We start from the raw sequence: 4781 nt of genomic DNA on the forward strand, positions 1-4781 counted from the left end.
AAATAAGGAAGATTTGGTAAATTGCTAGATAATACTGATTCCCCCCCCCCCCTCAGTATTATTTCCAACAATTTAGAGTTTGAGGAGTGGTAATTTCTTCCAATGCATTACAAGATATGGTTGGATTCATTTCTTGATGCTCGATGTGATCTTTCACTTCTTGAACATTTTTCTTCTCGATATGTCCTACTAAATTGATAGTTTGAGGAATGGTAATTCCGACCAATGCATTACAAGATATGGTCAGATTCATTTCTTCTTTCTCGTTGCGATATTTCACTTCTTGAACCTTTTTCTTCTTGATATTTCCTTCTATCTTGAGAGTTTGAGTGGTAATTCTTGCCAATGCTTTACAAGATATGGTCGGATTCATTTCTTCTTTCTCTGGGGTTGGTTCCTGGTGTATATCCTCTTCTTTTGATGTTTCTTGATCCTTTTCTTCCTCCTCTTCATAATCTATGTAAAATAATTTCTTCTCAGCACACTTATGAATTTTAGTGTATTTGTTATCACAATTGTAACGAAGCCCTTTTTCTCTTTTTTCTTCCAATTGTTGTGGTGTAAACCTTGTAGGTTGTGGAATTCTAGGAGAAAAAAAACTTCCATAATTATATTCGTGAGTGGTTGGATTCATTATTTCCATAATTTCGCTTTCAATTTTTCTTGCCAACCTGAATGTCTTCTCCAATGAATCAGGTTCCCAAAGATGAATCTCATGTTGAATGTTATCCTTTAAAGTCCCTATGAAGACATCAATCCTTTGCTTCTCTGGAATATCATTTACCCTTATATTCAATTTTTTAAATTCCTCAATGTGCTCTTTCATTGAACCCTTTTGTTTGAGATTTATCACTAAAGAAGGTGTTACTCTTTGTATCCTCATAATGTGCTATCATTTCTTCCATGAAAATTGACCAAGTGACAAGTGATTTACGAGAACAAAGCCGTTTATACCATAAACATTGGTTCAGTTCTAAATATAAAGATGTAATATGTACCTGAATTGTAACAATTAAACCTCACGTATATCAAAATATTTCTCCATCTGTAGTATCCAATTTACCAGATCCTTTCCATCAAACTTCCTCATATCTCTTTTTCTTGATTTTAGGAGCTCGCCCTTGAATATGTTGTATCTTTGAAATTTCTGATCTCTAAGGTTTGCAATTTTGACCTGGAGTATCCCTATGTGTCCTATTTCCAATGCCATAAGTCTGATCTAAATTGGATTCTCCAAGAGAGAGTTATGCCCTATCTCCCAAGATGACCTAATTATATACTTTTTTAGTGAGAAAATATACAAAGAAAACTACAGTTCGTCTTATTTCTGTAACTTCTTACGAAATTTCAATTTGATGCTCTAAGAGATAGTTATGACAATTTTCCCCAGGTCACTTGTTTGGGATGTAATTCAGAAGCCTGCAGAAACCCTAAATGTCTTGGACTGTATCTCCGAAAAATAGCAAAACAAGATTTGAAATTTGGGTCCGAGCTTCCTCACGATCTTGGCTCAAATGGGTTTTCATTTTAGAGTCTGAACCTTCGTAAAAACCAAATTATAGTGAAAATTCCATGATGACCTGTTTGAAATGAAATTATGGAGCTTACAAAACCCCTAACTTCCTCAGACCATATCTCCAAAAATATAGTGTGACAAGAACTAAAATTCGGACCCGAGGTTCACACTGATTTCTTCTCAAATGGGTTTTGGTTTTATATTCTGAAACTTTGTAGTGCAAAAGTTATAGCGAAAATTCGACGATGACCTATTTGGAGTAGAGAAACCCTAGGATCCAAAGCTTTGATACCAAATGTTATGAAACCAAATCACAAAAAGATAGAAAAGATAGATAAACGCCTTAGAAATAAGCCTCTTCGAGGGGGCAACCTCCTTTACATTACACAAATGAACAATTCTTGGATGATATAAATGACAAGACCTCCATTCTATATATAGGAGTCTAAGGGTCATAATATAATTAGAGCCGACATAACAATAATAATGTAAGGACACAATAATAACAATAGTAGGCTTCTATGGGGCACAATAATAACAATATGGGGACTACACGGGCACAACAATATAATAAGGGGGTTGTGCTAATAACAATAAGGGGTTACACTAGTAGTATAGGGACCTAATAGCCTTCCACTTAATCATTGATTAGAAAATATGGCTCTTCTAAATATCGGTGAGGGAAACAAAGATGATGCCTTTTACAGGTATAAGATGCCTATCCTGATTACAAAAATTGAGGGATGAGGTAATGCCATAAAGACAAATCTTGTCAATATGGTAGATGTGGCTAAATCTCTTGCCAGACCCCCTTCATATGCATCAAAGTATTTCGGCTGTGAACTGGGTGCACAATTAACGTTCGATGAAAAATCTAGGACTGCTCTTGTCAATGGTGCTCATGATAGTGCTAAACTTGTAGCTTTGTTGGAGATTTTTATCAAGAAGTATGTGCACTGCTATGGATGTGGCAATCTCGAGATAGAGATCCATATTTCAAAAACGCAAATGATTTCACTGAAGTTCTTTGCATGTGGATATGTTTCAAATGTTGATATAAGGGACAAGCTTACTATGTTTATTTTGAAGAATTTGCCAGAGCAAAAGAAGGGAGGCAAAGATAAGAAGGCCATGATAAGAGCAGAAAAGGAATGTTTGAAAGCAGGAGAGGATATTTATGAATAAGCTAAAAAATCTAAGTAATAATCCAAGAAAAAGGGCCACGAGGTTGCATCCAAGGTTGCTAAGAAGAAGACTAGTTCTAACAAAGACCATTCTCCGCCCGGAAGCCATATTATTGAAAACGAGGAGCCGGAAAAGAATGATGATGTAAAATGGGCTACTAATACTTCTATTGAAGCTGCACAACAGCGTATCAGAGAGCAGTTGACAGCTGCTACAAGTGAAATGGTCATGTTGGATAGCCAGGAAGAGCAAAAGTATAAATCACCAAAGAAGCCTTCAGGAAAGAATGAAAAGGTTGAGCTTGATAATAAATCTCAAGCTGAAAATGGTGACGGGGTGTCTAAGAAGCCTGTCAAGAATGAAAAGGGTGAACTTGATAACAAAACTCAAGCTGAAAACGGTGATGGGGTATTTGAGAAGCCCATTCAATAGGATATTGAGGAGGAGATTGTTCTGACCAAATTGAACACATTGAGCATTCATGATGAGCTTCTCCTTGCTTTCAAGGAGTGCTTGAAGGCTAGAGATTCTCCGAAACAATTACATTCCTACATACAATCTTCAAATGGTTCTCCATAGGAAATCATGAATGACCATTTTGAAGCTCTTTTCGAGGGTGTTGGAAGAGGATTTTCAAAAGAGGTATTGGAGAAAAAAATCATTAAATTAGTCTTAAATGAAATCAGTTCCACATAATTTTTATAAAAAAAAAAATTAGCGGATATTGTTGTCTAGTGGGTCTTAGGTCCAGATTTTGAACCCCCTCTGATACCACGTCTAAGGCTCCATCTTAGGGTCCTCTAACAAAACTAAATTTCTCTAATTTTAAATACAATAAAACAGGAAATAACTTATTTCTAACTAAACTTTTAATTGATGATAATTTACCATTAAAATTTATTTCCCATAATTAAATAAGTAAACATTTCATTGCAATCACTTACATGATAAATCTATAAACATAGGAATACCTATTCCAATAGCCTAGATAATATGCCCCTGAGCTCATGATCCTGCTGTGATGCTCCTCTTGACTACATGACTGGATTTGCCTCCCAGCCAGCTAGGAAGTATTTCCTAGCCCAGGCAACCTCCATAGGTTCCCTAGCCCTCCGAGCCCAAGTTCAGCTAGATGTAGTGTGTTCAAGTTAAACAAATACTCTCCTTCTATCCCTTCTCTTTTCTTCACCTTCCTCTAAAAAAAAACTCTCCAAAACCAAAACCAAAACTAAGATCAAGGATCCCCTTCTCCTCCCATCACCCTTCCCCTTTTATGACCCATTCTCTTCTCCACCTCAACCACCTATCATTAATGTCATGACTACCCCCTCATCCTTACATTTAACTTATCTTCTCCCAAGTAAATTTGAGAGGACATTTTTGGGATGAGATATGAATATATAATTTGGTAATTAATTAGAGAGGACCATGTCTTCTCCCAAGTAAAGTTGAGAGGACATTTTGGGGATGAGATATGAATATATAAATTGGAATAAATGGAAGGAGACCATATCCTATCAAAATTTAAATTTGAAGAGGTAGGTTGGGAATAGCAATAAAATTTATATCAGTATTACATTCAAAATTTCACCCATGTAGGTATGTACCAATATTTCTTGATAATTATAAGTCAATATTTTCAGGTAATTTAAACACTAGTAAAATTTGCATGATAAGATTAAGTAGGGCATTACAACAACCTTGGTGTCTCCAAGGTGTTTGAAAAGGAAAAGAGTGGATTAGTGATTGATTTTGCAGGTATGTATGGTTGGTGATTTGATCAATTAGGTGTGTTCAGTGATGCAAAATTGTTGAAGGTGATTTTTCCAGTAATAAGAGAATGTTGAAGGTGTTTGCATCAATAATCAGAGATTGATGAAGGTGTTGGTGATTGAGGAATTCGATTATTTTGAAAGAAGAGAAGGCCTATTGATCTGAGTTTGAAAATGGATGAAAAATGGATCAGCAGGGCTAGCAAGTGGTAGCTTGTAAATAAGGGGTAGTATCTCCTTGGAAAACGGTCAATTTATCAAATGGAAAAGGTAAAGCCAATAATATTTTATATGTTGATGGGTTGAAG

At 35.7% G+C, this 4781-nt stretch overlaps 1 pseudogene; it reads left to right on the plus strand.

Moving 5' to 3' along the window:
* Positions 1 to 2173: 2173 nt before the first annotated feature.
* On the plus strand, positions 2174 to 3397 carry LOC149150030 (eukaryotic translation initiation factor 5-like; annotated as a pseudogene).
* The last annotated feature ends 1384 nt before the right edge of the window (positions 3398 to 4781 follow it).

The sequence above is a fragment of the Pinus tabuliformis genome, chromosome 9 (genome assembly GCF_031772625.1).
Source record: "Pinus tabuliformis cultivar Carrire ecotype Pingquan chromosome 9, CPIR1, whole genome shotgun sequence".
NCBI classification, from domain to species: Eukaryota; Viridiplantae; Streptophyta; class Pinopsida; order Pinales; family Pinaceae; genus Pinus; species Pinus tabuliformis.